Below are 23,020 nucleotides of genomic sequence, written 5' to 3' on the forward strand. Positions count from 1 at the left end.
CTTCCAAAAAGTAGACTCACTGGAGAACGACCATAAAGTGACCGAGGCAGCAAAGACCCTTGGAGACAAGTCAGCTGGAGAACGATGTATTGAATCGCGACCTAATTTGTGTGTTCCATCGTCATTAGGAGGCTCTGATCGTTACAATTAATTGTCAGTTTTTCGTCGGATTCGAAAAGGTAGACTCACACGAGAAAGACAATAAGGCGATCGAGTCAGAAATAGACCCTTGGAGACAAGTCGGCTGGAGAAGGATGTATTGAATCGCGACGAAATTTGTATGCACCATCGTCGTTAACAGGGTCCGAACGTTAGAATTAAATGTCAGTTTAGCGTCGGATTCGAAAATTTTGACTCACAGGACTACGAGCATAAGGTGCCCGAGGCAGCAATAGACCCTTGGATACAAGTCTGCTGAAGGACCATGTATTGAATCGCGACGAAATTTGTGTGTTCCATCGTCATTAGCAAGGTCGGAACGTTAGAATTATATGTCAGTTTTGCGTCGGATTCGAAAATTTAAACTTACAGTAGAACGACCATATGGTGCCCGAGGCAGCAATAGACCCTTGGAGACAAGTCGGCTTGAGGACGATGAATTGAATCGCGACGCAATCTGTGTGTAACATCATTAAGAGTCTCTGAACGTTAAAATTACTTGTCAGTTTTGCGTCGGATTCGTAAAAGTAGACTCACAGGCGTACGATAATAAGGTGCCCGATGCAGCAATAGACCCTTGGATACAAGTCGGCTGGAGGACGACGTATTGAATCGCGACGAAATTTGTGTGTTCCATCGTCGTTAGCAGGGTCAGAATGTTAGAATTAAACGTCAGTTTTGCGTCGGATTCGTAATCTAGAATCACAAGAGAACTGCCCGAGAACTTTCCGAGGCAGCAATAGACCCTTGAAGGCAAGTCAGCTGGAGGACGATGTATTGAATCTCGACCAAACTTGTGTGTACCATCGTCTTTAGGAGGCACTGAACTTTACAATTAACTATCAGGTTAGCGTCGGAGTCGAAAAAGTAGACTATCAGGAGAACGACCATAAGGTGACCGAGGCAGCAATAAACCCTTGGAGACAAGTCGGCTGGAGGAAGATGTATTGTATCGCGATCAAATTTGTGTGATCCATCGTCATTAGGAGGCTCTGAACGTTAGAATGAACTGTCAGTTTCTCGTCGGATTCGGAAAAGTAGACTCACAGGAGAACGATCATAAGGTGCCCGAGGCAGCAATAGACCCTTGGAGACAATTCGGCTGGAGGACGATGTATTGAATCGCGACGATATTTGTATGTACCATCGTCGTTAGCAGGGTCGGAACGCTAGAATTAAATGTCAGTTTAGCGTCGGATTCGAGAATCTAGACTCACTGGAGAACAACCATAAGGTGCCGGTGACAGCAGTAGACCCTTGGGGACAAGTCGGCTGGAGGACGATGTATTGAAACGCGACGAAATTTGTGTGTTCCATCGTCATTAGCAGGGTCACAACGTTAGAATTAAATGTCTGTTTTGCGGCGAATTCGATAATCTAGACTCATAGGAGAACGACCATAAGGTGCCCGAGGCAGCAACAGACCCTTGGATTCAAGTCTGCTGCAGGACGATGTATTCAACCGCGACGCATTTTGTGTGTACCATCATCGTTAGCAGGGTCGGAAGACTAGAATTTCTGTCAGTTTAGCGTCGGATTCGAAAAAGTAGACTCTCGGGAGAACGACCATAAGGTGACCGAAGCAGCAGTAAACCCACGGAGACAAGTCCGCTGGAGGACGATGTATTGAATGGCGAAGAATTTTGTGTGTACCACCATCGTTAGCAGGGTCGCAACATTACAATTAACTGTCAGTTTTGCATCGGATTCGAAAAAGTAGACTCACAGGAGAACGACCATAAGGTGCCCGAGGCAGCAATAGGCCCTTGGAGACAAGACGGCTGGAGGACGATGTATTGAGCCCCGACGCAATTTGTGTGTGACATCTTCGTTAGCAGGGTCGGAACGCTAGAATTTCTGTCAGTTTTGAGTCGGTTTCGAAAATTAATACTCACAGGACAACGACCATATGGTGCCAGAGGCTGTAATAGACCCTTGGAGACAAGTCGGCTGTAGGACGATGTATTGAACCGCGACGCAATTTGTGTGTACAATAGTCGTTAGCAGGGTCGTAGCGTTTTGATTTAATGTCAGTTTTGCGTCGGATTCGAAAATCTCGACTCACAGGAGGGCGACCATAAGGTGCCCGAGGCAGCAATAGACCCTTGAGACAAGTCGGCGGGAGGACAATGTAATGAGCCGTGACGCAATTTGTGTGTAACATCATCGTTAGCAGGGTCGGAACGCTAGAATTTCTTTCAGTTTTGCGTCGGATTCGAAAACGTAGACTCACAGGAGAACGACCATAAGGTGCCTGAGGCTGCATTAGACCCTTGGAGACAAGTCGGCTGGAGGGCGATGTATTTAATCGCGACGAAATTTGTATGTTCCATCGTCGTTAGCAGGCTCGGAAGGTTAAAATTAATCGTCAGTTTTGCGTCGGATTCGATAATTAGGACTGACAGAAGAACGACCATATGTTGCCCGAGGAAGCAATACACCCTTGGTGACAAGTCGGTTGGATTACGCTGTATTGAAGCTCGACGCAATTTGTGTGTTCCATCGTCATTAGGACGCACAGAACGTTACAAATAAGTATCAGTTTCGCGTCGGATTCGAAAAAGTAGACTCACAGTAGAACGATCATAAGGTGACCGAGGCAGCAGTAGAATCACGGAGACAAGTCGGCTGGAGGACGATGTATTGAAACGCGACGAAATTTGTGTATTCCATCGTCGTTAGCAGGGTCACAACGTTAGAATTAAATGTCTGTTTTGCGGCGAATTCGATAATCTAGACTCATAGGAGAACGACCATAAGGTGACCGAAGCAGCAGTAAACCCTCTGAGACAAGTCCGCTGGAGGACGATGTATTGAATGGCGACGAATTTTGTGTGTACCACCATCGTTAGCAGGGTCGGAACGTTGCAATAACTGTCAGTTTTGCGTCGGATTCGAAAAAGTAGACTCACAGGAGAACGACCATAAGGTGTCCGAGGCAGCAATAGACCCTTGGAGGCAAGTCGGCTGGAGGGCGATGTATTGTATCGCGACCAAATTTGTGTGTTCCGTCGTCATTAGGAGGCTCTGAACGTTACAATTAACTGTCAGTCGTGCGTCGGATTCGTTAAAGTAGACTCACAGGAGAACAACCATAAGGTGCCCGAGGCAGCAATAGACCCTTGGAGACAAGTGGGCTGGAGGACTATGTATTTAATTTCGACGCAGTTTGTGTGTACCAACGTCATTAAGAGGCTCTGATTGTTACCATTAACTGTCAGTTTCCGACGGTTTCGATAAAGTAGACCCACAGGAGATCGACCATAAGGTGACCGAGGCAGCAATAGCCCCTTGGAGACAAGTCGGCTGGAGGACGATGTATTGTATCGCGACGAAATTTGTGTGCTCCATCGTCATTAGGAGGCTCTGAACGTTAGAATGAACTGTCAGTTTTTCGTCGGATTCGAAAAAGTATACTCACAGGAGAACGATCATAAGGTGCCCGAGGCAGCAATAGACCCTTGGAGACAATTCGGCTGGAGGACGATGTATTGAATCGCGACGATATTTTTATGTACCATCGTCGTTAGCAGGGTCGGAAAGCTAGAATCAAATGTCAGTTTAGCGTCGGATTCGAGATTCTAGACTCACAGGAGAACGACCATAAGGTGCCGGTGAAAGCAGTAGACACTTGGGGAGAAGTCGGCTGGAGGACGATGTATTGAATCGCGACGATTTTAGTGTGTTCCATCGTCGTTTGCAGGGTCGGAACGTTAGAATTAAATATCAGTTTTGCGTCGGATTCGATAATCTAGAATCACAGGAGAACTGCCCGAGAACTTTCCGAGGCAGCAATAGACCCTTGGAGGCAAGGCGGCTGGAGGACGATGTATTGAATCTCGACCAAACTTGTGTGTACCATCGTCGTTAGCAGGGTCGGAAAGTTAGAATTAAATGTCAGTTTTGCGTCGGATTCGAAAATCTAGACTCACAGGAGAACGACTATAAGGTGCCCGAGGAAGCAATAGACCCTAGGAGACGAGTCGGCTGGAGGACAATGTATTGAATCTCGACGCAATTTGTGTGTTCCATCGTCTTTAGGAGGCACTGAACGTTACAGTTAACTGTCAGGTTCGCGTCGGAGGCGAAAAAGTATACTCTCAGGAGAACGACCATAAGGTGACCGAGGAAGCAGTAGAGTCTAGGGGACAAGTCCGCTGGAGGACGATGTATTGAATGGCGACGAATTTTGTGTGTACCACCATCGTTAGCAGGGTCGGAACGTTGCAATTAACTGTCAGTTTTGCGTCGGATTCGAAAAAGTAGAGTCACAGGAGAACGACCATAAAGTGACCGAGGCAGCAATAGACCCTTGGAGACAAGTCGGCTTGAGGACGATGTATTGAATCGCGACGCAATTTGTGTGTACCATCGTCTTTAAGAGGCTCTGATCGTTACCATTAACTGTCAGTTTTGCGTCGGTTTCCAAAAAGTATCCTCACACGACAACGACCATAGGGTGAGCGAGGCAGCAATAGACCCTTGGATACAATTCGGCTGGAGGACGATCTATTGTACTACGACGCAATTTGTGTGTACCATCATCGTTAGCAGGGTCGGAGCGATAGAATTTCTGTCAGTTTTGTGTCGGATTCCTAAATCTAGACTCACAGGAGAACGACCACAAGGTGAGCGAGGCAGCAATAGACCCTTGGATACAAGTCGGCTGGAGGACGATGTATTGAATCTCGACGCAATTTTTGTGTTATCCATCGTCGTTAGCAGGGTCGTAACGTTAGAATTAAATGTCAGTTTTGAGTCGGATTCGATAATCTAGACTCACAGGAGTACTGCTCGAGAACTTCCCAAGGCAGCAATAGATCCCAGGAGACAAGTCGACTGGAGTACGATGTACTGAATCTCGAGCAAACTTGTGTGTACATTCGTCGTTAGCAGGGTCGGAAAGTTAGAATTAAATGTCAGTTTTGCGTCGGATTCGAAAATCTAGACTCACAGGACAACGACCATAAGGGGACCGGGGCAGCAATAGACCTTTGGAGACAAGTCGGCTGGAGGACGATGTATTGAATCTCGACGCAATTTCTGTGTACCATCGTCATTAAGAGCCTCTGACCGTTACAATTAACTGTCAGTTATTAGTCGGATTCAAAAAAGTAGACTCATTGGAGAACGACCATAAGATGACCGAGGCAGCAATAGACCCTTGGAGACAAGTGGGCTGAAGGACTATGTATTTAATTGCGACGCAATTTGTGTGTACCAATGTCATTAAGAGGCTCTGATTGTTACTATTAACTGTCAGTTTGCGTCGGCTTCGATAAAGTTGACCCACAGGAGATCGACCATAAGGTGACCGAGGCAGCAATAGACCCTTGGAGACAAGTCGGCTGGAGGACGATTTATTCTATCGCGACCAAATTTGTGTGTTCCATCGTCATTAGGAGGCTCTGAACGTTAGAATAAACTGTCAGTTTTTCGTCGGATTCGGAAAAGTAGACTCACAGGAGAACGATCATAAGGTGCCAGAGGCAGCAATAGACCCTTGGAGACAATTCGGCTGGAGGACGATGTATTGATTCGCGACGATATTTGTATGTACCATCGTCGTTAGCAGGGTCGGAACGCTAGAATTAAATGTCAGTTTAGCGTCGGATTTGAAAATCTAGACTCTCAGGACAACGACCATAAGGCGACCGAGGCAGCAATAGACCCCAGGAGACAAGTCGGCTGGAGGACGATGTATTGAATCTCGACCAAACTTGTGTGTACCATCGTCGTTAGCAGGGTCGGAAAGTTAGAATTAAATTTCAGTTTTGCGTCGGATTTGAAAATCTAGACTCACAGGACAACGACCACAAGGTGACCGAGGCAGCAATAGACCTCAGGAGACAAGTCGGCTGGAGGACGATGTATTGAATCTCGACTTAATTTGTGTGTTCCATCGTCTTTAGGAGGCACTGAAGGTTACAATTAACTATCAGGTTCGCGTCGGAGTCGAAAAAGTAGACTCTCAGGAGAACGACCATAAGGTGACCGAGGCAGCAGTAGACTCTAGGAGACAAGTCCGCTGGAGGATGATGTATTGAATGGCGTCGTTAGCAGGGTCGGAACGTTACTATTAAGTGTCAGTTTTGCGTCGGAATCGAAAAAGTAGACTCACGGTTTCCTTCTACACTATTGCCTAGTTCCAACTGTCTTATGCCATATATGGTATTATGCCTTTCAGATCATGATGCACAAATTTTAAGTCTAAAAGATTTTTGTGCTGCAACACATGTTAAATATAGTTACCAACTTTTTAGGAAAGCTGATCCAGTTGCTGTACAGACTTTTGTAAACCTTATCAAGGAACAAGAGTGGCAAGATGTTTATAGTGCTGATACAGTAGACGATGAATATAACGCTTTCCTCAAGACTTTTCTCGTGCTCTTTCAAAGTTGCTTTCCGTTAGATCGTTCAAAACAGGGTACTAGCACAAACAGGCAGCATGGGTGGCTGACTAAAGGGATAAGAATATCTTGTAGAATAAAGTGGCAATTATATCAAAACGTTAGAAACAGTCAAAATCTAAATGCAGCAGTCCAGTACATACAGTATTGTAAGGTGCTTAAAAAAGTTATTAGGAAGGCAAAAAGTATGTGGTATGCAGATAGAATAGCTAAGTCTCAGGATAAAATTAAAACCATATGGTCAGTCGTAAAGGAAGTGGCTGGTCTGCAGAGACAGGTCGAGAATATAGAATCAGTGCGTAGTGGGGATGTCCGTGTTACTGATAAGTCGCAAATATGTACAGTACTTAATAATCACTTTCTGAATATAGCAGGTGAACTAAATAGAAGCCTAGTCCCAATCGGGAATCATATGGCGCTCTTAGAAAAAAGTGTTCCGAGACTCTTACCTGAAATGCTCCTCCATGATACTGACAAGAGGGAGATTGAGTTAATAATTAAATCACTAAAGACCTAGAACTCTCATGGATATGACGGGGTATCTAGCAGAATACTGAAGTATTGTTCCACGTATGTTAGCTCAGTACTTAGCCATATCTGTAACTTTTCCTTTAGGAGTGGTCGGTTTCCTGACCGATTAAAGTACTCGGTAGTGAAGCCACTTTATAAAAAGGGAGACAGGGATAATGTTGACAATTATAGACCTATTTCTATGCCATCGGTGTTTGCTAAAGTTATCGAGAAGGTAGTATATACAAGGTTACTGCAGCATTTAAATTCACATAATTTGCTGTCAAATGTACAGTTTGGTTTTAGAAATGGCTTAACAACTGAAAATGCTATAGTCTCTTTTCTCTGTGAGGTTTTGGACGGATTAAATAAAAGGTTGCGAACGTTAGGTGTTTTCTTTGATTTAACGAAGGCTTTTGACTGTGTTGACCACAAAATATTACTGCAGAAGTTGGAACATTATGGAGTAAGGGGAGTAGCTTACAATTGGTTCGCCTCCTACTTTAAGAACAGAAAGCAGAAGGTAATCCTCCGCAATATTGAGAGTGGTAATGATGTTCAGTCCCAATGGGGCACTGTTAAATGGGGCGTTCCCCAAGGGTCGGTGCTGGGGCCACTGCTGTTTCTTCAATCGTGTTATAATTTCATGTATTGACTCGTTGCATGACCATGTAGACTTCTCCTAAATGTGGTCCCACGGAACAATAAATAAATAAAAAAAAATAAAGAACCAAAAATGATATCGCAGAGTACTGGCACTCCAAGAAAATTAACATCCCAAAACCACACTGAAAGGCTTAATATCAGATGGGACCTACTTCATTGTGAATCTGGAAAAAGCCAATTTGCACTTCAAGCCGAATTATGCATTTTAGTATGGTTTACGAAATTCGGATGCTCTTTGGAGTATCCTCTGATGCCCTGTTTCCTTTATTGTGTAGTGTAACCTTTGTTAGTGCTTCATACACACGAACATGCGGGCTTCCTACACCACTACAGTTGCACACGCACAATAATGCCTGTTTTCTGTGCGCTCTCTGGCATCTGCTAAATCGAACCTATTTCTAACTGTCTCCGGATAGTATGCGAACGGTGGTTAGAAAAGCGTTACTTTCAAAGTAAATTTCTTTTTACATAAGATGAATTAGGTTACGTGTGAGAAAGGGGGATGGATATCTAAATCACAGAGTGCTCGAAACTGAACAGTTTGAGGAGCAGCCACTTACAAGTATTTCAAGCCGAGACATTTATGTCAGAATTTTAAATTTACTGGCACATATGTGTGATGTATCTTAAAGTATAACAAACTCAAAAAAAAAAAAATCAATATTACATGTGAAAGTTTGGCTTCTATTGTAGCGTGCTAACCTTAGAGTCCAAAATTATATGAGAAAGCTTAGCTTTTCTTGTAGATATACGGTACTGTGTACATTAATGTAAACCGTTAACTTTTCCACTTGCGTGTTGGCGCTATGTAACCAGTGATTTTGCTATTGGCTGACTATAACACGTGTCCTATGCTCTGAATAGCTGCTGTCATAGGCTGGCGGGATCTCGTGGCCTGAGATACGACTCACTTACAAAAGGCCATCGCAACCTCGTTTTCGACGCTTCGGAAACTAACGGGCTGTGTTTGGTGCAATTCGAATTTATACTTCCGTAATACGAAAATATGCAGCGTATATGATGCTGCAAATCAAAGGTCTTTCCAAAACTTCTCTCCTTTTTTTTTTTTATTAAACGTCCCTCCAAAACTTCTCTGCCCCGTCTTTTCTTTTTTTTCCGAGGAAAGCTACGCGATTGTATAAAACGTTAACCATTCAAAGGATTGATAAGTTTTACAGTTTCGAGGGAAAATCTTCGGAAAACCTTCTGTCACTTAGCACAGAAATAATGTATTTTCGCCCGGGAAAAGGCATATTTTTTAAACGGGATATCCAGGAGAAACCCGGGATTAATCCGGGAATTTTTTTTCCTTGTCCCCGTATACACCCTGAATCTTCGTCGCAGGAAATAGAAGATTATCGAGAAGATGTTCTCCTGAATCTTCAGTTCTTCCATCTTCTCTCTTATGTGTGCTTACTCTTATGTGATCGCTTCTGTCTTGATAAATCCGAAAAACTTGTGTTGCCTTTTAACATTGCCTATCTGGAAACGTTTTCGTTTCACCCTTCTCTGTATGCACAATCTACTTCCATTGTGACCGTACTGCAATTCCATTCTCCACTCTACACATTCCAACTATTTACTACATAGAGTACTACGTCATTTCTGCTAAATTGCCGCTTTCTTCGCTAGTAAACCGACACTTCACTCTGCTCGGCTTCAAGCTACCACGTATCAGCTTCAACTGGCATTTTCATTTATCACTTGTCTCATAATAATAAAAAATGCGCAGGCATGACTAAGGAATGATGTTTGTGCTGTGGCTCGTATCTCCACGTATGAAGTAAATGCACGGCAACTAATATCTTTCTTCAGGGCCCCAAATATATGAAAAACGCAATGGCAGAGTTCGAGGATATGTGGAGGGAGTGTCAAGTTCAAAATGGCTCTGAGCACTATGGGACTTAACTTCTGAGGTCATCAGTCCCCTAGAACTTAGAACTACTTAAACCGAACTAACTTAAGGACACCTCAAACATCCATGACCGAGGCCGGAATCGAACCTGCGACCGTAGCGGTCTGCGCGGTTCCAGACTGAAGTGCCTACAATCGCACGGCCGCCCAGCCGGCGACGTGTAAGAGCTTAACCATAAATTTTTTCAGCGTACTCGTATTACTACACACGAAAATTTGATGACATACTATTCTACTACGTTTTTGTCAACGACAGTTATCAACACCCACTTGTCATGGACGACAGACGATATGCTAACCAATTCCTTCCATCTCAAAGTAAAGTTCAGCAAGATCATTCAGTGATCTGCCGACAATGAATTAGTCATAAACAAAAAACGTAAGTGTCAGCTGTCTACCAGAATGGTCATGTCATGTAAGGAACTGTGAGGGTTGTGTCGCGTAGAATACCAAATTGAAAATAAAATATTCCATGAGTGGGAGATGCAAAAGTCTTAACCCACGCCCTTGGTCATGGAATTTCTACAAAGTTTGAAATATGCTGCGTTCTCCACAGAAGTGATGACGAACGCTATGTTCTGAGACAATAGGGTGGCGTGAGCCATAGACTGAGAAGACAAGCAGAACAAGTTTCTATAATAGCACTGTAAGTTCGAAAACTGTAGGGTCTCCGTAAATGGGCCACTAACGCACTACAAGCAGAGATCAGACCCATTTAGCTGATAGTGTGTGTTATATTCAGTATTTTTTTTTTATCCTGTGCAAAATTCCACCCACTTCACCCTGATCGGCTGCCGAAGCATTCGCAACAACGTACGAGGATTGGAAGCGGAGGTGTAAGAATATATGGTATAGAAATTAGGGTAAAAATCCAAACTTACAGCGGTGTTAATTTTTGTGGTAAATGCAAGTGTACATCGGAAACAAAAGCATATGGGTAACGGAAGTAGTGTATTTATAGTGAGAGACAACAAACTCTTATAAGCTGATACAAAAACTTGAGACAAATGTCAGATTATTTGGCAACACTCAGTATAACGTGTGGGCATAATGCAATAACTGCATTTACCTATTTATCACCGGAGTCACGCAAATTGTAACCGGAAACTTCAAAGAGAAGCAGCTCGCTAAAATTCATGTCCCTCATTCACACTGTCATGATTCGAGATGATTTTAATCGTGAAGATATGGATAGGAATTATGAAACATTTGTGAAAGTTGGTCACTGTAAAACACCACGCACGAAATTGCTATACGCCTTTTGTAAAATGTACATAATTTAGATAGTTAGTAAGTCTACATGTGATGATAATTTGTTGGATCCAATGGTAATAAAACGTTAGACAGAGGATGTTCGCACTCAAAATGGTCTCAGTGATTTTGAGGTGGTTGTAAGAGAGATCGGCAAGTAAAACAAGACGGTTGCGAGAACAGGCCGCCATCTCTTTATTATTTCAAGAGTATTTGGCATAAATGTTAAAACATGTATCCTACTGTGAGATGATACTTTCAATGTAATTACGGGAAAATGATTGTGGTGCCAAGCGTACCATTATTGTAGTAATGCGTACCCCTCGTCGTGAAAAGCAAATCAGTGGCCACGAATTCCCTTGTTCAGTGCTCCAGTAACATGTAAATCGCATGGGGAGGGATGGGGATCGTATGGAGAGTGTGTAAGGGCTTCCAGGAAACTGCAGCATCTTATTCAAAATTGCTTAGCAGAATGTGGACGGGCATTTAGTTGCGAAAGTTATTTGTATTAAATAGTGAAATAAATAGTTGTAATGTGGAACATGAAGGAGAGAACTGCAGTAATTGTGTTTGTTGCCTATGAGTCAGTGTATGCCTGCAAGTCGCTGAATGAACCTGCTGAAGTTTACTTTCAGATCGAATGCGGGTTTAAAATGTCGTTCGTCGTACATGACAAGTGCTTGTCGATTAGTGCCGTTGGATACACCGTTGTAGAATACTACTGCCGTGTGAAATAGTAGGACTTAATTTTAAGTGCACTTGGTTCGCACTCCACAGCAATCACGAATCCTTTTTATTATTCCATCTCAAACTCGGAACAACAAATGATGGAATGGCTTACGTAGGAAGCAGCAGTAATTACTATGTACGATAGCAAAATCATGTTCAGAGAACTGAATTCACGGACAAGCCGTCTGAGCGTGAACAATTAACATCAACACCACTGAGAACAGACACTTCTCAACATAATAAAGGTGGTGCTTATCTTAATACCTTACAATTGTACGGTATTACTGGGACACTGTCTATAGTACTTCTGAAGAAGACCTTAATATTACTGGATAGCGGACACTGCCAATGAACTCTAATAAAATGACTCCAACAACCACGCTAGAGTTTCGCTAAAACAATTAGTTAGCAAAGAAACACTTTGGCCTTAACTAGACGTGGCTAACTTTCCTGCTGATCCTGACTATGCCATATGGCTTGATAACGCAACAATTTATACACATAATCATAGAAGGCAGGTACAGATACAGAATCGTATTAGTACTTAGGTAGCTATCAAGACAGATAAATAACATCTCTGTTACGACGACTGAAGTACTGTGCGTCAACACCATTCGCTCATTTTCCATCAGGAGAGTTAAGAATTCATAAATTAATACAAATTATGGAAAAACGTGTAGCACTATGATTTAAAATTACGATCAGAATGATAGTTTTGACACGAAAAATTTATCGAAAATTTAAGACTACAGAATATGGAACCATGTTAGTTAAGTTCATTTTTGCTAATACAATTTGATGTGAAGTGATAAAATAAACGGAATTCTATAAAAACAAATTTAAATTTCCAAATTACTTATGACAGCCGGTAGAAACACTAAAGATTCATTTAACATTTTGCTCTCAGGTAAGCACGATTTCACTGCTTAATTTAAATAGTGAGATTAAGCATCTGACTGCGAGAAAATAAAGCGTCAGAGTGGAAATTCGAATATATTTCAGTTTATTGTTATTGTTCTGAAATGATTTATTCAGTTTCATTATTCTTCATTGTTATTTAGCTCTGCGTGAAGTCTGTTTGTCTCGAAAGGTATTAGCCACTGTTGTGTCGAAGAGAATCACGTTCAGTAGTTGTTGCTCCCTCACCTGAAAAGTATCTTCTCCAGCAGCGGAATAACGCAGGTACCATAATAAATCAGATGTCCACGCGAGGACGATAAGCTAAAGATAGTTGGCATCGAAAACGAGCAAATTAATTCAAAGAAATGCTATTAATTCATACTGTTGCTGTTGTGCATCTTCTTGAGCTGTAAAGATCGCTGATAAGAATTGTAGTCCACTCGACCTAATGTTTCCTTCGTTAAAATAACGAGTATACCTTTTTCGTACACTTTCCCGGTTGCTGCAGCGTATATTCTCGTTTCCTGAGATCGATTCGTCTCTTCTCACATTTTAGATGTCCGGAACCTTCGACGCAAGAAACAGAGGATTATGGAGACGATGTTCTGCTGCATCTTCAGTTCCTGAATCTTATCTCTTACATCTGCATTCTATTTTTGTGTTTTATACGCTTCAGATAACTTCGAAGATATCGTTTCTTCCCTGAATATTTGCTGTTTCATTGCAACGATGCTGCTGTAATAATTAGTTAGATACTTCCGTGCTTCACCCGTCTCGGCAGGCGCAGTGCTTCCATGGTCACCGTTCTGTAGTTTTCTTCTCCACGTTACACATTCCATTTGTATACCACACAGAATACTACCTCATTTCTGTAAAATTATCATCTCTTCACTGATACACAGACGCGTCCCTTTGCCCGTCCTTAAACTGACACTTTCGTGCTTCTATTACCTTTCTCAGTTATCACTTGCCTCGTAACAAAAATTTGAATAAATGTGGCTAAGGTATCACGAATCTATCCAGACGTGTATATGTACGTCTCAGGCACATCTTCGGCCACGAATATCTTCTTTCAGATCCCAGAAAATATGGAAATCGGAAGGACAGAGGTAAGGGCTGTAATGAGTATGTGCAATGTCTTACGAAGGAACTTCATCAGTGTACTCGAAATAACCATCCCAACGTTATGCTAATCGACATATGGTTAAGTTTGTTCTGAATATGCTGCAAATGTTCCGCTGCAAGCCCTTACACATTCGCCATTCGATCCCGATCCATCCCAACTTGATTTCCTTGTTTGTGAAGTACTGAAATAAGGCATCCTTGGCCATCGATTTGCTTCTGACGTAGAGGAGCAGGCCTTGGTATAACGTTTTTCCAGTGGCTCCCACCTATATAACCGCGTCAAGGTCAGTGATACGACTCTGAGTATAAATATCCTCATACAGGTCTAGTCAGTTTATTGCCGTTAGATCGAATAAATTTCCATCACGAGTGGGCATCCGAACTATTTAGGTACTTTTAGAAAAGGCATTTAGCAATGTTCAGCATGGTGCCTTACCATGACCAACACTTATAAATATTTAATTATTCCTATCGATACAGCTATGATTAAAATCTTCTCTAAACAGGGCAATATGAAAGGGGATCATACACTTTAGCGAGATGAGTTTGGCTTTAAAGTTTTCGGTTACATCTAGGCGTGAGTCAGGTGGGCAGTAAATATATCCAGTGATAAGACTTTGCCCATATACACTCCTGGAAATTGAAATAAGAACACCGTGAATTCATTGTCCCAGGAAGGGGAAACTTTATTGACACATTCCTGGGGTCAGATACATCACATGATCACACTGACAGAACCACAGGCACATAGACACAGGCAACAGAGCATGCACAATGTCGGCACTAGTACAGTGTATATCCACCTTTCGCAGCAATGCAGGCTGCTATTCTCCCATGGAGACGATCGTAGAGATGCTGGATGTAGTCCTGTGGAACGGCTTGCCATGCCATTTCCACCTGGCGCCTCAGTTGGACCAGCGTTCGTGCTGGACGTGCAGACCGCGTGAGGCGACGCTTCATCCAGTCCCAAACATGCTTAATGGGGGACAGATCCGGAGATCTTGCTGGCCAGGGTAGTTGACTTCCACCTTCTAGAGCACGTTGGGTGGCACGGGATACATGCGGACGTGCATTGTCCTGTTGGAACAGCAAGTTCCCTTGCCGGTCTAGGAATGGTAGAACGATGGGTTCGATGACGGTTTGGTTGTACCGTGCACTATTCAGTGTCCCCTCGACGATCACCAGTGGTGTACGGCCAGTGTAGGAGATCGCTCCCCACACCATGATGCCGGGTGTTGGCCCTGTGTGCCTCGGTTGTATGCAGTCCTGATTGTGGCGCTCACCTGCACGGCGCCAAACACGCATACGACCATCATTGGCACCAAGGCAGAAGCGACTCTCATCGCTGAAGACGACACGTCTCCATTCGTCCCTCCATTCACGCCTGTCGCGACACCACTGTAGGCGGGCTGCACGATGTTGGGGCGTGAGCGGAAGACGGCCTAACGGTGTGCGGGACCGTAGCCCAGCTTCATGGAGACGGTTGCGAATGGTCCTCGCCGATACCCCAGGAGCAACAGTGTCCCTAATTTGCTGGGAAGTGGCGGTGCGGTCCCCTACGGCACCGCGTAGGATCCTACGGTCTTGGCGTGCATCCGTGCGTCGCTGCGGTCCGGTCCCAGGTCGACGGGCAAGTGCACCTTCTGCCGACCACTGGCGACAACATCGGTGTACTGTGGAGACCTCACGCCCCACGTGTTGAGCAATTCGGCGGTACGTCCACCCGGCCTCCCGCATGCCCACTATACGCCCTCGCTCAAAGTCCGTCAACTGCACATACGGTTCACGTCCACGCTGTCGCGGCATGCTACCAGTGTTAAAGACTGCGATGGAGCTCCGTATGCCACGGCAAACTGGCTGACACTGACGGCGGCGGTGCACAAATGCTGCGCAGCTAGCGCCATTCGACGGCCAACACCGCGGTTCCTGGTGTGTCCGCTGTGCCGTGCGTGTGATCATTGCTTGTACAGCCCTCTCGCAGTGTCCGGAGCAACTATGGTGGGTCTGACACACCGGTGTCAATGTGTTCTTTTTTCCATTTCCAGGAGAGTAGATACTGAGTCTAGCCTAATTACTTGGGCATGCCGCTTCAATTTGTATCTCAGCGCGATCTGAGTTTGTTGACTCTTGCGATAAGTACACTACTTCCACTTACCACACGCTTATGCTTTCGATTTACACTTACATTTACAACAAAAATTATCACCGTTGTCCATTTCTATTTTTACCTACATTTCTGTACCTTGAATCGTGTGTACTCCACACTTTTTCACGAATTCTGCCTATCCTTGTACGATGTTGTGAATGCTTCGGCAACTGATCAGGGTGAAGTTGATGGAATGTCGCCTAGGCTCAAAAAACGTCTTGAGTATCCCACACACCATCAGCTAGATAGATCTGATCTCAGTTTGTAGTGCGCCACTGACCCATTTACGGAGGCCACACAGCGATAATCTATTAAGACCCAGCTCCGTCCAGCTTGTCACACAATCTTCAAAGTCTGTGGTTCGCACCGCCCACTCGTCTCACAACAAGGGGTCTTCGGTCAGTTCTGCGGAAAAAGCTGCATATTGCAAGTTTCGTGGAACCTCCGTGAGCAAGGGCGTGGATTTTAACTTCTGCAGCGCCTGTTTATCATTTTATTTTTTTCCAATTTCGCGTCCCTCGTCAACCCGGTACAGCACTCACTGGGTCATTAGCTACTTGCGAATTTTGCTAGTATTACCGCTATCACTTGTGTTTGTTGCTTATGATTCAGTCAGTGTCTGCAAGTTGCCGAAGTAAACTGATGAATTTTACTTTCAGCTGGAATGCGGGATTAAAATGTGGTCTGTCGTACGTGACAAGTGCTTATCGATAACTGCCGTTGGCTATACCGTGGGAGGATACTATGTCATGAAATTCACGTGTCAAGTTATAGGACATCATTTCTCCCTTTACTTGGTTCACTTTCCAGAGCTCTCACTAATCATATTCTAATTCCACCTTAAACTCAAAACGACAAATACGGAATTTCTTACGTAGGAGGCGCAAGTAACTGGCATGTATTAAAGCCAAAATATGTTCAGAAGACTAAATTCAGAGACAAGCTGACAAGGTGTGAACAGTAAATGTGAACATTAATGAGCACAGAGATTTCTCAACACAATAAAAGTGGTGCACACCTTAATATTTTACAAGTGTAATGAATTATTCCACTGTCGGAACACATAACATGGCTTCAATTATTAATACAAGAACACTTGCTCTAGTACTATTGAAGCACACTTTAATATTACTCAGTACAGAATACGTGAGTGCCTCAGTGATACATAGCCGTACCACAGGTGTAATGGTTCCTCAAGAGGGGCACCAGCCTTTTCTGTAGTTGCTTTGGCAACAGTCTCGATGACTGACTGATCTGGCCTTTTAAGACTATCCAAAACGACCTTGCTGTGCTGGTACTGGAAACGGCGGAAATCGAGGAATAATTACAGCTATGTAGGTATTTAGAAGGATAAATAATTTCTCTGTTTCGACTAATGAAGTGCCGTGTGTCAACACAGTTTGCTTCATTTTTTATAAGGAGAGTTAATAATGTATGAATTCATACGAATTACCGAAAATTATTGAACATGCTGAAATAAAAGATCAGTGAGACTCAAAACTGAGACTTGAAATGTTTATCGAAATGGCTGTAGAGTATGGAGTCATGTTAGTTAAGTTCAGTTTTGATAATACAATTAGCCGAGAAGTGATAAAATAAGCAGACTTTACAAAACAAATGTAAATACCGAAATTGCTTATGGCAGCTGATGAAATATGTAATGATTTATTTATATTTTGGTCTCACGAAAGCATGAGTTCATTGCTTTATTTATATAGTAGTGACTACGTATAAATTATGCGTCGTTGTGAAAAGTCCAATATATTGTCTGTTTATTGCCCTTGTCCTGAGGTAACTTAGTCAGCTTCGTTATTCTGCACTGTCATTTATCTCTACGTGTAGTTTGCTACATACTGTTTACCACGGATGGAAATAGCCACTGATGTGTCGAAAATAATGGCTGTCAGTAGGGAAATGTGAGATGTATCTCTTGCACCAGCTCGATACCACAGGAGCCATAGTAAATCGTATGTCCACGGGAAAATGATAATTTGAAGATGGGTCATATCGAAAACGAAAAAATTTATTCACAACGATTCTATCAATTCACACTGTTGCTCCTGTGAATCGTCTTGCTTCGGAAAGTTCGCTGATAACAATTGTACTTCAGTTACCTCCTGCTTCGATTGTCTAAATAACCATGGCCACAAAATGCCCGTTCAAATATTGCTAGGCTTCTTTTGAGTTTGCTGAAGAAGTTTCGTTGCAAGTCCTTGTACAACGTGCAAAAGATCTCGATCTCTCCCCATGTGATTTCCTTGATTTTGGAGGATTGAAGAAGGACATTGGTGACCATGGATTCGCTCTGAACGAGGAGGAGCACATCTTGATACAGTCACAATGCAATAGGCAACCGCAAACATTGTTCCATAATGGCTATGACAGTCTTGTCTCACAGCAGCATAGACGATGTAAGAGTTATGAATTTCCTCTTGAAATATTAAACAGTTTGCTGACGTTATTTTCAACTGTCTCGGTTTAATGGGATGCTTCTTATACAACCGCAATAAAATCACTGATAACATTTTGAGTATGAACGTCCTCAGGCAGGTCTAGTCCATTAATTGCCATCAGATTGAATGTATTTCCATTACGAGTTGGCTTCCGAACTATCTAAGGCAGGTACTTTTTAAAAAAGGTGTAGGGAAATATTCAGCAAGAGTGTCTTACCGTGACCAACATTTATGAAAGTACAATTATTTCCAACTATACCTGTATGATTAAAATTTTCTATACTCATTATGGTATGACTGAGTACATGCGTTCTGGCGACATGAGTCTTTCTTTACAGTTTTCGTTTGCCTCAGGGCGTGGGTTCGGTGGTCAGTAAGTAGATCCTGTTATAAGATTATGCTCAGAATTGATTGTGTGTTTTGCCCGAATAATGAGGCATGTGGCTTCATTTTTTATGTAAGTGATTCCAAGTTTTTTCTCTGTTGCGATAAATACTCTACTTCCAAAGACGAATATGCTTTCAATATTCACTTTCATTTGCCACAAAATCTGTCAGCCCAGTCAGTTTCGATTGGTACCTAAATTTCTGTATCTTGTATCGTATGAACACCACATCTTCTTACGAGTGCTTCCAGTCATTGTACGTTGAATCGGCAGCGATTCAGGGTGATGTGGATGGACTGTAGGCAAGGCTAAAAAATTCTCCTGAGTGCGTCATATTGCTTTCAAGTTCTGTTTTCTTGCTCTACGTTTCTCCAGAAGAACACGTTTATAAATTTGAAAGCAAGAAAGAAATATAAGAACGCTGCTTCAGAATAATAATGTCCACAGATAAACATTTTCCAAATGGGAATCAAAAACATGTTATCTCACGTGACACCTCTTTTAAAGAATCGGAATTTTAACGCCTGCACTTATTTGCAGTAATTGATCTGAACGTTACTTCAGAACAGCAGTATTTCCAGACAAACAGTCCTGAAATTGCAACCAAAACCATATGGTGAGCCAGCCCCCCAATTTAGGAAAAATAACCAAAAATGACACTCATTCAGATTAGCTTCAGTTGCTCTGAATTACAATGCCGGCAAATAAACGATACTGAACTAAGAGGTAATAAAAGTAGAGCATTTAATGTAGCAGTTAAATGGAAAAGCTACTTTAGAAAACTAAAATCATGGTCTGGATTATTCCTAATAGGCAACTATCTGAATCATATCGTATCCGAAAAGTAAGTGGGAGATACCATGTTCTTGCGTTCAATTTTCATAGGTTACTCTTTCACTGACGTGGGTAAATTATCAACGTAAGAGCATGCAGGAAGGACCACGTGCAGGTTTTCAATTATCTTTCCTTCTTTTCAATTTTTTCCTTTGCGTTTGGTTTGATTTATTAATAACGTATCCTCTCCTTCACTGTTTCGTCTATTTGGTTTGTTTCTTTAAGCTTTTTACGTTTTTTTAACATTTTGACCATTTTCATCATTTGAATGCTTATAATTATACATATCTCACTGGAATCATCTTATGTTTAATGTCAAACGAGAAGTGAGGCGTTTCCCGTTTATGCCTTTTATGCCTTTGAAGAACTACGCAAATGTGTTTCAGGCAAATTAAACGACCCACTTCAGTTGCTGTATTACAACCAACAATTAATGTTACTATTATCATTTACTTACATAGTAATAGCTAATTTCTGTACCTTTTTGTTTATTGGTAATGTTTTCAGAAAGCCGCATCGTTTTCGTAATGCATCAGTTTTAGTAAAACAAAATTCGCTGGGTCATGTTAGTGTAATACTGTATTTACGTAATGACGTAAAGACAAAAGACTGGATTAAGCAAGTGAACTTCATTTATACGTGTTGATTTCACAATGTGAAATTCAAACAATTCCTCACCAAATTTTATAATGGTGATATAACACGCTATTTACCTTACATTACCGTCTCAAGAGTAATTAACTATACCTACCAATGTGTACGTACATACGCAGAGGGTTGTACATGCTACGCAAGTGAATAATTTCACTAAGCCAGTATTGCATGCAATCTGTGTTTTGAGACTCGCTCAACATTTGAAAGAAACGCAGCCTGGAAATAGGGGTTTCTGATGCGAACTGAGTTTCTACAGGTAGTTTCTTCAATCTTTTTACTTATGAACCTGTTCCATCTACACAGATGTATTGTGAATACTTTACGAACACAGCAAATTGTTCTTGCTTACAATAATGACGTGCTATGGATGCAGACCGATCGAGTGAATTTCACCGTCGTGACGTTCAATCTTCATGACCATGAGATCTTCAATGGGATTGCATCCAGTCAATCCAAAAATTGCATTTTAAAGCTCTTGCTTTGTCTACTTGAAACTCAATTTGATGGTAATTGCATAAGCTCAGTGTCTCCAAATTTCGTTAGTTGACTTTCATCGATTGTGGGCCAGATGCCAGATAAAATATTGCGGGCTACCACTTCTGTTGGAACATGAGTAATTGGATGATAGTACTATCCTTGAAGTCACCGAACACTTGTTATGGCTGAAATTACTCATAGAAGTATCAAAGTTCTATTGCGACGTATTACAATCTGCAAGAGACATTCCCGTCTCTTCCTCTTCATAGCCTGCAGAGAAATGTTCGATTGAATAGGATGAATGCAGATACGAGGAACATTGCGAAATGTTGGAACGAACCGCTACCAGTGCTAACTAGCAGGAAATCCAAAGGGAACAAACTAGACGTACCTGTAAACTTAGGAACATATGCTCAGCACTTTCTTACAGGAATTTCATATTCTAAAGTGATAAGTGGAAAGAAATGTCATCACTCATCTGCAGTGTTTGTAATGCTTTAATATACTATTTTGGAAGAACGCAGAGGATGCAGGAAACTTTCTAATGATCACAAAACTTTTATTATCTACAGTGGAGGAAACTTCAACATCGATTCCATATTATTAGTATATTTATTAACTATTCAGAAATGTCGTTCTGGAGACTGTTGAGAACTAGAGTAAGTCACAACAAATTTAGAAACTATAAATCTGCATATAAAGATAGGCCAATATGAACATTGATATGGTTTCCACTTCAATACTGTTTAAATGTCGGCAGTGTTTGACCAGAGGATACTATGTTCAGAACAACTACAGAAACACACAGCAAGAAAAAACGGACAAAAGTGTGAAAATGGCAGCTGTTAAAAACGTGGTTCCATTTCTATTTCAGTAATATTTCTTTGTCGGGGTAGTACTTATGGAGAAATGTTCGGAATACGTAGAGTAACTAAAGGCACACTTTATAAACCACAGCTTTTGAAGTAGAGAGGAATAGGACAAATATTTCGCTTGGTTACAGATTCTAGACTACCAGCAAGTTGACACGAAGTAACACTCAGCGTACAAAAAACCAACTTTCAATAAGTGTGTTCTGGTGAATGTTGTTCTGGAGCAACTCATAGAAGCAGATAAACCCGGTTTTACAAAATGGGGATGGTAGCGGAAGATATGTTTTCGCTTCACATTTGAGACCTTCTTATGTGTGGGCATTGTTTTCTGGAGAAACGTTGGGGTCTAAACTAATGGAGGCTAGTGAGTATCCCAAAGACCATCACCTAGATGGATGGGACTCCTGATTATAGATTCCTCCACAAACTGTAAACAACGAGATACAAAGTAACATACGTAGGAGACACCAATGGTTTCTATGTGTGATAACTTCGACATCTTCACAGGACAATACGCAGAGATAAGTCGATAAGATGTGAGCAATTAACCTCAACACCACTGTGTATAGAGCGCTCTCGACACAACAAAAGTAGTCCACATCTTAATATATTAATTATTAAATATAACTGACCGGCTAAATAACACTGATGAAATTATTAATTCTGGAATACTCCCTCTCGTAATACTGAGGCACACTTCAGTATCACTGTATGTATGTCTACGTCAACGAATACTCACGAAATGCGACCACAAAACCTACCACTGTATCACCAAAATAATTCAACACAACACAATTACTTTCTCCTAACCTACACGTGGCTAGCCTCATATCTGCTCTCGACTACGACACATCACCTCTTTATACACACACACAAACGCTATTAGTCACATAAAACAGATAAAGGTGTAGATAGAATCGTAATAATATTTACGTAGCTCTAGCGGCTCTAGGCGCTTCAGTCCAGAACGGCGCTGCCGCTACGGTCGCAGGTTCGAATCCTCCCTCGGGCATGGTTGTGTGTGATGTCCTTAGATTAGTTAGGTTTAAGTAGCTCTGAGTCTAGGGGACTGATGACTTTAGAATTTAAGTCCCTTAGTGCTCAGACCCATTTTGAATGACACAAATAGCACTCGTTCCGTCATTCACCAACTTTAATTAACGGACGCGAAGGTCACTGATTCCAACGTGGACAAAATAGCTTTTATGCATGTATTTATATAAATCTCTACGCCTTGTCCAATTTTCTCTTGCCGTCTCGTAAAATAATTACTAAGATTTCATGTCTCTTCTAAAAACTTTGTATTTCGCTGCAAGGCTTCTGTAATGATAATTTGCTGGAAATGTCTTCGTTTTACCCGTCTCTGCTCCCTCAAACTACTTCAGTTGTCTCCGGAAAGTAATACTCTCCCTCACGTTACATATTCAAACTATTTCTACACAGAATATTTCCTCAATTCCGCAAAATTTTCATTTATATCACCATCAAAATGAAACGCCACTTTTTCATTTATCACTAGCCTCGAAATAAAAACC

This window comes from Schistocerca serialis, chromosome 3 (genome assembly GCF_023864345.2).
Source record: "Schistocerca serialis cubense isolate TAMUIC-IGC-003099 chromosome 3, iqSchSeri2.2, whole genome shotgun sequence".
NCBI lineage: Eukaryota > Metazoa > Arthropoda > Insecta > Orthoptera > Acrididae > Schistocerca > Schistocerca serialis.